Below are 12,262 nucleotides of genomic sequence, written 5' to 3' on the forward strand. Positions count from 1 at the left end.
TAAGTTCACACTTCATCGTCTCAGAAGTCTCCTAGTGTTGCCATTAGAATCATTTTGCTTCTGTGTAGTCAAGGTAGATTATACTTATATGCTCGAAGGCTGAATGAGTATGTGTCTTGATATTGACATTTGTAGTTTCAAATCCTGTGTTGGTCATTTCTCAGGATTTTCTGAGCCAGCCTGTCACACAAATGCCAAAAATTGCTAATAGGAAATAAGGCGGCCTCTGTTTGGAGGGTATTTGCCAGAATCTGGCCAGCCGCTCTTATGCCCTGCTTTGTTCACACTGAGCACGCGATGAGAAGGAGCCAGGCCAACGGGCCATGTCCTCAGGAAAACGCCAGAGTGGGGGAAGGACTGGAGACCTCATGTCATAAGAACACTGAAGGGAGAGAGGGCAGGGGTGGGGGATTAGGGCACTCAGCCTGAGCCTGTAGAAGGTCAGATCAAAAACTACGTTCTTGGTGTGGACATCAACAGCGAGATGTCCCAGCAAGAGCCGATTTCTGTGGGGCCCCAGGGGTGGGACTTAGCCAGCGGAGGATGCAGAGAAAGCCAATTCCACCACCAGAGCTGGCCAGTGAGGGACCCGTCTAAGAGAGATGGGGTTCCCGTTGTGAAACTCGTGCAAGCCCGCCCTGAGAGGCCCTCTCATAGAGATGTTAATAAGAGGTATCCTGATCCCTGGGGTTAGATTGGGTAAACCCAGGGTTTCTACCTACCTGGAAATCTGTAATTTTTTTAAACTTTATTTTATTATGTATACCGGGGGTGCCAAAAAGAAATGTGTAATGCAGAGAGTGCCAAAAAAACATGTATACACATTTTAAGAAAGGAAAACTGTATTAAAACTGTAATACTTAATATAGACTGATAAAAAAGCTGAATATAAGTCACATTTGACTTCCGCAATTACAGGAGGTGCTCAAAGTGGTTCCCATCAGCGTCCAGACCCTTCTGATGACGGTGAACTACTGCTTGAGCAACGTTGACCAGAGTGTCCACTTGTGTACATTTGTTTGGCACCCCGGTATATTTTATTTGTCGACTACAGTTGACATTCAATATTATGCGAATTTCAGGTGTACAACAGAATGGTTAGACATTTATATAACTTACAAAGTGATCACCCTGATAAGTCTACTACCCATCTACTACCCATCACTACCATATGGAGTAGTGATTACAATATCACTGACTGTATTCAATATGCTGTACTTTACATCTTCCTGACTGTTTTTATAACTGGCAATTTGTACTTCTTCACCTTTTTCACCCATCTCCCCATCCTCTTCTCATCTGACAACCATCAAAATATTCTCTGTACCTATGAGTATGTCCCTGTTTTATTTGTTCATTTATTTTGTTTTTTGGATTCCACATATAAGTGGAATAATACACTATTTGTCTTTCCATCTGACTTATTATTTCACTTAGTACAATACCCTCTAGGTCCCTCCATGTGTCTCAAATGGCAAGATTTCATTCTTTTTCATAGCTGAGTAATATTCCATTGTATATATGTATCACCTCTTCTTTAGCCATTCTTCTACCGATGGGTACTTAGGTTGCGTCTATATTTCGGTTATTGTAAATAATGCTGCAATGAAAACAGGGGTGCATATATCTTTTCCAATTAGAGTTTTGGACTTTTTTTGGATAAATACCCAGAAGTGGAATTGCTCAGTCATACGGTAGTTCTATTTTTAATTTTTTGAGAAAACTTCGTACTATTTTCCATAGTGGCTACACCAATTTGCAACCCCTCCAACAGTGCAGAAGGGTTCCCTTTCCTCCACATCCTTGCCAACATTGTTTGTTGATTTATTGATGATAGTCATTCCGACAAGTGTTGGGTGACATCTCATTGTGGTTTTAATTTGCATTTCCCGGATGAGTAGTGATGTTGAGCATATTTTCATACGTCTATTGTCCATCTGTGTGTCCTCTTTGGAGAAATGTCTATTCAGGTCCTCTGCCCATTTTTCAAACAGATTGTTTGTCTTTTTGGTGTTAAGGTATATGTGTTCCTTATATATTTTGGATATTAACTCCTATTGGATTTATAATTGGCAAATATTTTCTCCCATTCAGTAGGTTGTCTTTCTATTTTGTGGATGGTTTCCTTTGCTGTGCAGAAACTTTTTAGTTTGACGTCATTTCATCTGTTTATTTTTTCTTCTGCTTCCCTTGCCCAAGGAGACATAGCAAAAATATATATTGCTAAGAATGATGTCAAATATTTACTGCCTGTTTTCTTCTAGGAGTTTTATAGTTTCAGGTCTTACATTTAAGTCTTTAATCCATTTCGAGTTTATTCTTGTACATGGCATAAGTTTCTTCCTTCTTTCCTTCCTTCCTTCCTTCCTTCCTTCCTTCCTTCCTTCCTTCCTTCCTTCCTTCCTTCCTTCCTTCCTTCCTTCCTTCCTTCCTCTTCTTCCTTCTTTCTTTTTCTTTTCTACAACACAGGGAATCTGTAATTCTTAAGGTGGCCTGACACTGGATACTGAGATTCATGGAAACTTAGCATGTTGAGCTGGCTAGTGGGATCCCTGGTGTGGAAAAAGTCACAATGTCTTTATATTTGCTCCCAAGAATCTTGCATGTATCTTAGAGAGTAAACTCCTTCTTTATATTAGGAAAATCATCACGATGTGCTTTTTAGTTACGCGAATACTCACCGGTTGTTTGTGGAGAAAACCGTGACATCACCATTACCTTAAATACAAGTTTTTTAAACTAAGAATTCTCTGAGGCTTCTGTTTAGCAGCTGAGACTTTCATGCCTCCTCCCCATCTGGGGGGAGGGGCAGGAGGAATAGGAGTGGACGCTATAAGAAATATTTCTTGCTTCTATCTGAATTGTGCTGCAAACTGGTGCTGGTTCCTGGAGAACCATGGGTCCTTTTCTGGGCAGTTCTCTCAGGAGAGGAGGCCAGACCTCAGAGAGAGCGTGTTAATGTTACCTGCTTCACCTCTTGCTGGAAGCAACACTGGGAAAGGGAACTGGATGGTAGGTACTCAGTATCCTTGAAATGGAGTTATTTAAGTTTAATAAGCCTGAACCTACTGCTCCCGCATGCCTGAGGAGTGGGGCCTCCTTAAAGAGAGTCGAAATTCCCACTGTCAATTATGCTGGGAAATGGCTGATCCCAGGGAAGGAAGTGGGGGGGGGGGCGAGGTTTGGATGGGAGACAGGGGCCTCCCACCTCCGCTAAACAGCTGGAAATGAAGCTGCCCTTGCTCTGTAGGGTTCTCAGGGAGGGGTCTGGGCCCTTCGGACATGAGTGCAGCCATACCTAGAGCAGTTATAAGTTCCTCTGGACTAGTCTTCCTTTCTATGAACCCAGAACCTTTAGGAAAACGTATCGAAAGTTGAATGTTTTTCTTGGATGGACTATGGAGAATTCAGAGAAAGGCCTCCCTGTGTCTGGCTTTGGGTCTGGGATGATGAGGAAGTGGAGCATTTGGTAGAAAACAGCAGTGACCCAGGGACACGTAGCCCCCATTAAGCCATCATGGGCAAGACAGCGGAGGGATAGCTGGGCGCAGTGTTTCAGACACATGAACTAGCATCACAGGGTCTTCCAGAGAGAGGGAGTGCAGCACGAGGGGTTTGCAGTCAGTGGTAACTGGGTACTCAATCACGATGTGACTGTACGTTGTCATTAAGGACAGACAAGGTACCTTTCCATGGGTTACTTCGCAACAGCCACATAAAGTTAGCTGTTATATCCAAAACGGAGACTCAGAGACTTAAATTGATTTGCCCAAGCTCACCTAGCAGTGGAGTTGGAGCGTGAGTCTGTATTGTATCTCTTTTCAGTGCCACGATGCCCTGCTGCCAACAGGGGTTAGGGTAGATCTAGGCAATCAATATCTACCATAGACGATGGGCTGGAAGAAACGCAAGAGGGAGTGGGGGTCCGAGCTGAAGGGACCCCGGGATGAGGGGTGGTTAACAGCCAGAAAACAAACTAAAGCAGGTGGAATCTGGTTAGGGAAAGTGGGCTTTGGGCATGCAGGCTTTAAACAGAAAGAGGGAAGAGTGGGGCCTGTTGTAAGGTCCTGGGGTAGGTAGAAGCCTGGTTCCTCAGCATCCACAGGAGTTTCTGAGTTCATGACTTGTTCCAAAGCCCACTGATCTGTAGGATGAGTGGCCATGATTACACCACCCACTGAGCCTTTAGTGATCTCTACAAGAAGTACCTGGTGGCTCCTACTTAGCTAGAGGCTCATTCCCAAGAATGCACTACGTCTGGGAGAAGGGCAGCCGATAATTCAGTTCAGGTCAGTGCACATTTATCGAGTCCAAGTTGGTTTCAGGCTTCATGCTTGGCCCGGAGGAAATGTAGACATAGCAGACATGAATGAAGAGGAAGGGAGCAAGGACAAGAAGGTGAGATAAGGGTTGTGACAAAGTAACCCAGTGATATCGTGGGCACACAGAGGGGAGAGGGGGAGAGGGCTGGGATGCTGCCTTCTCCATGCTCCCGCGGCCTACCCTGTCACTGGACTTATCACACGGAACTTATTATGTATGAGTCAGTGTGCTGAGCCAGACTCTGAGCTGTCCAAGGTGGGGATGGTCTCTGGTTTCTAAGCGCATCTCTTGCCATAGGAAAGGATCAGTCACGTAAGAGGTGCAAGGTGAGGAAACCACAAGCAGAGCATGCAGGGTGGGCAGGGGTGATAGGAGAGACTGCTGCAGAAGTGGCAGAAGCTCCATCTGGGAGGTGCTGCAATTCCAGGCTAAGGAATTGGGCTGTATCCAGCAAGTGACAAGAGCCACGGGAGCAGAGATCAGGATGAAGGGCACGGCGGGAGGCAGCTTCCGGGCAGTGAGCTCTGCCTGTATCCATAGCTGTGGTGGGCCATCTTGCAAGGACATAGCAGGACAGTGGTGCTCCAGAGCTGTCCCACCCAAAGTGCCCTTTGGAGGCGGAGAGGAACCTGTGAGAAAGGCAAGCTGTTATAAATCAGAGCTAAACCTGTGCTGATCACTGGCTCTCTAAATCAAGAACCTGGCAGATTTTCTGGGTGGGAATCAATCTTCCTGTCCCCACCGTAAATACCATAATCCTTTTCCCAGTGTGGTTTAGAGAATGTAACTGCCATGCTCATGATTTATTCGAAAATATTCTGCCAGCTTATGTGAATGAATGGGGGAGTCAACGTGCTTTTAAACAGGAGGTCAGAGCACTTACAATGGTGCCTGGGACTCCATCTCACTGACGCTCTCTCCAGCAGGCTGCCTGCTTCCACGCCTGCCCATGAAGGAGCCACCTGTGGCAGACCACCTGCACCAACAGGGATCTAGGAACTGAGGGCGAGCAGCCCAGGACACAAGAGTGACCATTCCCTAGCCAGTAGGGGACAGAGCAAAGATTGCCAGAAGTGGGCTATTCCTTCTGGCCTTCTTTCTATGGAAGCCAGCTTGGAATTTCTCTTTTTTTATGTATTTTTTTATTAAACAGCTAATACAAGAATACATTCTTGTTATGCATGATTGAAGCAATGCAGAAGCTTCTAGAATAAACTATAAAATCTCCCTTTAACTACCTCCCTTCACCCCCACCTTCCTACTTCTTCCCCCAGAGAAATCTCTGTCAAACACTTAGTGACCACCATTCTATATTCATAAACACATTTACTTTTATCGCATAAATAGGTTCATGTTGTATATACAGTGTTTATGGATTCATATCACTTCCAGGTTTTCTTTTTCAACCTTTATAAAAAATTCTGCAATAAACTTCTCTATAATTAAATGCATCTTGAAGCATATGTATGAGTTTTCTTTTAATATAGATTCTAAATTGAGATACTCCTGGTTAGAGCTTTCACAGGTTCTGCCAAATTGCCCTCCAAACATATTTTTCCAGTAAGATAGAAGCGTATCTTTCCCCATAGTGTTAGTAATACTTTTCATTTAATTTTTGCCAAATTGATGGGCAAAGAGCCCACATTGTTGATTTACAAATAAATGGTTCTCTAGAATGTGAAGCACACTTTCCTATCTGGTCTTTCCTTTGTTCAGTTTTCTATTAGGTTGTCTTTTTCCTTATGGAATTTAGGGGTAGGGATTTTAATCTCTGCCTTTTGAATATATTGCAAATATTTCCTTTCAATCTGTTGCTTGTCTTTTAACTTTGTTGCGTCTCCTTGTTCACAGATTTTACATATTTGAAAGAATTCAGATCTGTCTTTTCATTTATGGCTTCTAGGTTTTGTGACTTGCACGTGAAGGCTTTCCTTCCCCAGGATTATATTTATATTTTTTTCCTGTATTTTCTTTCATTATTTTTATGTTTCTATGTTTTGTGCTCATTCCTTGCCTCCAGCATCTCTGTTCCCTCACTTTCCTCTTCTGACTCTACCTTTTCTCCGCAGGGGATCGCATTCATGCCAGGATTTCAGTCACCACCCTTGGGCTCATTATTTCCTCAGGTGTATTTACAGTCTTTCCTCTGAGCTCTAGGCTTGCATATCTACCTGTCTACTTGACATCACAAAAGGGCTGCAAACTCAGCAAATCCAAAACTGCAGCTCTTTCTTCCCAGACCTTGACTTCCTTTCTATTTTAGTGAATGGCCTGGGAACCTGGGCCTTGCTCTTTGCACTGCCCTGCACCCTCCGTATGCACTGCACCCTCCATATCCTGCCAAGAGTGAGCAGGGCGTCTCATCAGTGGCACCTCCTAAACTCTCTGCCCACTGCGCTCTTCCCCACCCTCACCACCCTAGCCTACTAGACTGCCTTCATCTCTTACCAGGTCTTCTGCATTAGCCTGCTAACGTGTCTTTCCAGCTCTACTCTTACCTGCTTAAATTCTTTGTCCACACAGCAGTCAGACTGACCTCTTCAAGACACAAATAAGATCATGCCACCCCCTTCTTCTCAAAACCACTAGAATATAGAACAAAATCCTCCCTGAGTCCAACAAAACCGTGCATGGTCTGGCCCTGGCTTATTGGTATGGTCTCAGTCTTGCTCTCTGGGGACTAGTCATGCAGTCCTTTCCAGTTTCTCCAGCCACAGATCCTTTGTACATGCTGTTCCCTCTACTTGTCCTGTTCTCTCTGTTCCATACCCCACCTCTGTTGCCCAACTAAATCCTAGTCTCTCTTTCTCAGTTCAAATGTCACTTCCATGACCCCACAGATTACATCATATTCCCATGTTATAATCTCATAGCATCATGCAACTTTTTCTCATAACACTCATCACTGTTTGTGTAGCTCATATTTATGTATTTAATGATTTGATGTCTGTCTCCCCCATAAGACTGTTGGCTCTGTGAAGGCAGGGACTGGATTTGTTTGGCTCAGCACAATGTGTGTTCACATTGGCTCAGCACAATTAGGTGTGTGTTCAGAAAACCTTTGTTGAGAGAACAACCCACTCTTAGCCTCTAGCATTCTGCTGCTCTCTCAGCACCAACAGCAAGACAAAGCCTGGACCGCTCCCTCTTCTGAGTTGCAGCAAAGTGAAGAAGGCTTGTTTCTCTTTGCCAGGAACCCAGCAAGTCTCTAAGCCATGGCTCAGGGACACTGGAGAGTTAGTGAGGAGAGGGAGAGGCTTGAGAGAAAACAAGATGATTGTTTCTTCAGGGAGATATTGGAAAGGAGCAATGAAGCTTTGTGATGCAGCTTACCTCCCATCTTGTGATGAAATCAGCAGAGAAACTTGTGAGTGCATAGCTGTCAGAGTGGATAGGGAAGGAAGAAAAGATCCACGAGAGGTCCTGGCAGTTTGTGCTTAAGCAGCAGACAGAGGCCTCGTAGCACAGTCACGCTGGCCTGAGCTGAAATGTATGCTTACTCCATTCTCGTGAGATGGCTAAATTAACAGCTAAAATGCATCATGTTTCCAAGTTGAAATGAGTAGGACGAATTAGTTAATGAGTGAAGGGAAGAAAGAAGAGAATGAATAATGGCTGAATACATGCCAGCATTCATTTTCACTTATTTTACAAATATTTGTTGAGTTTCTGCTCTGGGACAGGCATTGTTCTGTCATAGCTGGGGCTACAGCTAGCAGCAGGTCAGACTGGCCCTAGACTCAGGGAGTTTACATCCTGATGGAGGTCCATAGTCAATAAATAAGTAAACAAGGATTGATTGATTCATGTATATTATGCCAGGTATCAATAAGACTTATGGAGATTAATAAATAATAATAGCCATGTATTGAGGGCTTGTTACAAGCCCCATTTATGTGTTAACTCTCCCAACATTTAACTCTCCCAACAATGAGGTAGGTATTATTATCCTCATTTAGTAATGAAGACCAATGACTTGCCCAAGTTCACACAGCTGGTAAATTATTGTTAGGGTATAAATTAAGCTGCTGTAACAAAGAGAACCCAACATGTAGTGGCCCAAATAAGATGGAAGTCTATTTCTTTCTTGCAACAGCTCAGAGGTAGGCAGGCAGTTCAGGGTCAATGAAAAGTTCTGTTCCACGGGGTCATTCAGGACCCCTGGATCTTTCCACTGTGTTTTTCTGTCATCCCACAGGGTGTGGTCCTCTCTATAGTGTCAAAGCTAGCTCAGTTCTATGGCTGCATTACAGCTTGTGAGATGGGAAGAGTGTTAAGGACACGGGCAAGTGGACACAACAGAGTTGCACACATCACTTCCACACACATCCCATCAGCCCCACATCAATCATATGGCCCCATCTAGCTGCAAGGGAGTCAGAGAAATGTAGTCTCTACCTGGGTAGCCATGTGGCCACATTAAATTTAGAGAAAATTCAATTTCTAAAAGAAATAAGGGAGAATGGATAATGGGGGTACGGGGGGGGGGGAGAGAAAATGACATTTCCTTCCCAGTGGATATGCTGAAATTTAAACCCAGGTATTTTATCTTCAGAAACAGAATAAAGGAAAAGGGAATGACCCATGTACCTTTTAAAATAGAACGGGAAGGGAAAGGATCTTTAAAGAGGTAACATTTAGTCAGAGACTTGAAAGAAGTGAAAGTCTAAGTAAGAGTGCTCCAAGAGGAGAATAGAAAGCACAAAGGCCCTGAGGCATGTGCAAGAAATTACATGAAGGTCAGTGAGGCTGGGATATAAAAAGGAGAAAGAACATGGTCAAAGATGAGAACAGACAATGGAGGGTCTTGTAGTCCATGGTTTAGAGTGTGGGATGACATTGGAGGATTTTTAAGGAAGAAAGTGATGAAGTTTGATTTATCCTTTTGAAAGTTCACACTTGAATAAAGCTGGAGGTTCAGAGAGGGTTCAGTGATAATGGAAGCAAGGTAATTTTTAGGAGGCTATAATATAGGCAAGAAGCGGTGGTGTTTAGGACCAATACAGAATTCCTGTCACCACCCAGAAGGGGGATTAATTGGGAGCTCTACTAACAATAAGTGCCAAGAAAAAGTGTTCTCTCTTCTTCCTGTGCCTTGGACTCCCCTCTCCTGTCAAGAGATACCAGGGCAGCCATGGTATTAGCAAAGGAGTCCCCACCACTACAAGCCACCTGGCCCAGGAAGCCTCTTTCACTCTATGGGCATGAAACTTCCCTTTCCCACCCAGAGCTCCTGGGGTGGCCAAGGGGCACTGGCAAGAAGACCCCACTACAACAAGCAGTTCAGCCCAGGAAGTCTGTGTCCTCATGGGCCTGAAGCTATCTCCCTGACTAAAACACACTCAGCAGCCTGGCCTAGGTCTTTTACCTTTCAAGATGCACTAGCTGGAACCAGTGGGAACAACTGTGGCACCAGATAAACCAAGCAAACCAATATAACACCACAAAAGCTCTTAAAATTAAACTGTCATTAGAATAACAGTCCATAAAAGTAAGCCACAAAAGTAACGCAAAAGTAAGCCGCAAAAGTAAGCCACAAAAGTAACGCAAAAGTAAACAGGGTTACTGCCTGCTAAATCAAAAAATTAAATACAATCCAATGTGTCCTAACATAAAAGATGAAATATCCAGTACACAACCAAAAATCCCTTATTATATCAAGAACAACAAAAAAAAATCACAATTTTAAAGCAGTGCTGAGAAGAAATTTAATAGAACTAAATGCTTACATTAAAAATGAAGAAGCCTCAAATCAATCATCTAAGTTTCTACTTCAAGAAACTAGGGAAAAAAGAGCAAAATTAACCCAAAGCAAGGAGAAGGCATAAAATTATAAAAAATCAGAGCAGAAGTCAATGAAATTAAAAATAGGAAAATGAAAAAAAAAAAGGAAAATGATAGCAAAAACTCAATGAAACAAAAATCTGATTCTTTGAAAAAAATCAATAAAATGTATAAACCTCTTGCAAAAATGAGAAAAAATAAAAAGAGAGAAACACAATTCAAAAATCTCGGGAATTAAATAAAGGATATTTCCATAGATCTTGTAGCTATTAAAAGGATAATGACAAACAAAATGCCCATTGGTAGATGACTGGATTAAGAAACTGTGATACATTTATAAAATGGAGTATTACACAGCCATAAAGAAGAATGAAATCTTACCATTTGCAACGATATGGATGGACCAAGAGAACATTAAGCTAAGTGAAATAAGTCAGACGGAGAAAGACAAATACCATATGATGTCACTTATATGTGGACTCTAAGGAATAGAATAAATGAACAAACTAAGGAGAAACAGTCTCAGAGACATAGAGGAAAAGCTGAGGGTTGCTAGATGGGAGGGGGAAGGTGAGGCTATTAGAAAGCACAATCAGTAACCACAAGATGGCCACGGGCATACAAAAGTCAATTTGGGGAATGTAATCAATTTTGTAAAGATTTTGCAGGGTATCCGATGGACACTTGTCTTATTAGGGAGACCACTTCATGGACAGTGTAGGTGCCTGACCACTGCACTGTACACTTGAAGCTGAAGCTGAATAATAATGAATGTCAACTACAAGTTTCTATATATATATATAAATATATATATTTCTTCTAAATATATATATAATATTATATATATATAAATATATATATATTTATAATATATATATATTTATAAATATATATATAAATAAATATATATATTTCTTCTAAATATATATATTTACAAGAAGCGGAGTACAGCATTAGGAGTAGAGACAGTGGAAATGTAGTGGTTGTGTGTGATGTCAGAGGGGTAGTAGATTGGGGGAGAAAGGATATCACTTTGTGAGGGGTGTAAGTGTCTAACTATTACATTGTTTTGTACACCTGACACTAATTAAAAAAAAAAAAGGACAATGAGCCGTTTTTGGCTTTCTGAGAAGCACCATGGCAGTCGGCAAGAATAAGCACCTTATGAAGGGCGGCAAGGAGGGAGCCAAGAAAAAAATGATTGACCCATTTTCTAAGAAAGATTGGTATGACGTGAAAGCACCAGCAATGTTCAATATAAGAAATATTGGGGAAACACTAGTCATGAGAACTCAAGGAACCAAAATTGCATCTGATGGTCTCAGGATCATGTTTTTGAAGTGAGCCTAGCTGATCTGCAGAATGATGAAGTTGCATTTGGAAAATTTAAGTTAATTACTAAGGATATTCAGGGCAAAAACTGCCTGCTAATTTCCATGGCGTGGATCTTACCTGCAACAAAATGTGCTCCACAGTCAAAAATTGGCAGACCATGATTGAAGCTCATGTTGATGTCAAGACTACCTACAGATGGTTATTTGCTTCATCTATTCTGTGTTGGTTTTACTAAGACATGCAACAATCAGATTCAGAAGACCTCTTACACTCAGCATCAACAGGTCCGCCAAATCTGGAAGAAGATGATAGAAATCATGACCCAAGAGGTGCAGACAAATGGCTTGAAAGAAGTGGTCAATAAATTGATTCCAGATAGCATTGGAAAAGACATAGAAAAGGCTTGCCAATCTGTTTATCCACTCCATAGGGTCTTTGTTAGAAAAGTCAAAATGCTGAAGAAGCCCAAGTTTGAATTGGGAGAACTCATGGAGCTTCATGGTGAAGGTAGCAGCTCTGGAAAAGCTACTAGGGGATGAGACAGGTGCTAAAGTTAAATGAGCTGATGAATATGAGCCCCCAGTCCAAGAATCTGTTTAAAATTCAGACTTTTCATTGTGATAAATAAAACCCGTTGGAGGTTTTTCAGTTGTTTTTTTGTTTGTTTTTTTCACAAAAAAAGGATAATGAGGAGATACTATAAACAACTTTACACTCATAATACAGCAAAGAAGAAATGGACCAATTTCTAGAAAACTCTGACCTAGCAAAACTTAAACAAGATTAAAGAGATGATATAAATAGTCTCAGAACCAATAAA

General features: G+C 42.2%; 1 pseudogene across 1 annotated transcript; it reads left to right on the forward strand.

Annotated features, from left to right (window-relative positions):
• Window positions 1–11,244: 11,244 nt before the first annotated feature.
• LOC308487989 (small ribosomal subunit protein eS1-like) lies at window positions 11,245–11,981 on the forward strand (annotated as a pseudogene). Its single transcript has one exon. The product of its transcript is annotated as a small ribosomal subunit protein eS1-like (transcript).
• The last annotated feature ends 281 nt before the right edge of the window (window positions 11,982–12,262 follow it).

This window comes from Rhinolophus hipposideros, assembly GCF_964194185.1.
Source record: "Rhinolophus hipposideros genome assembly, chromosome: 20".
Lineage (NCBI taxonomy): Eukaryota > Metazoa > Chordata > Mammalia > Chiroptera > Rhinolophidae > Rhinolophus > Rhinolophus hipposideros.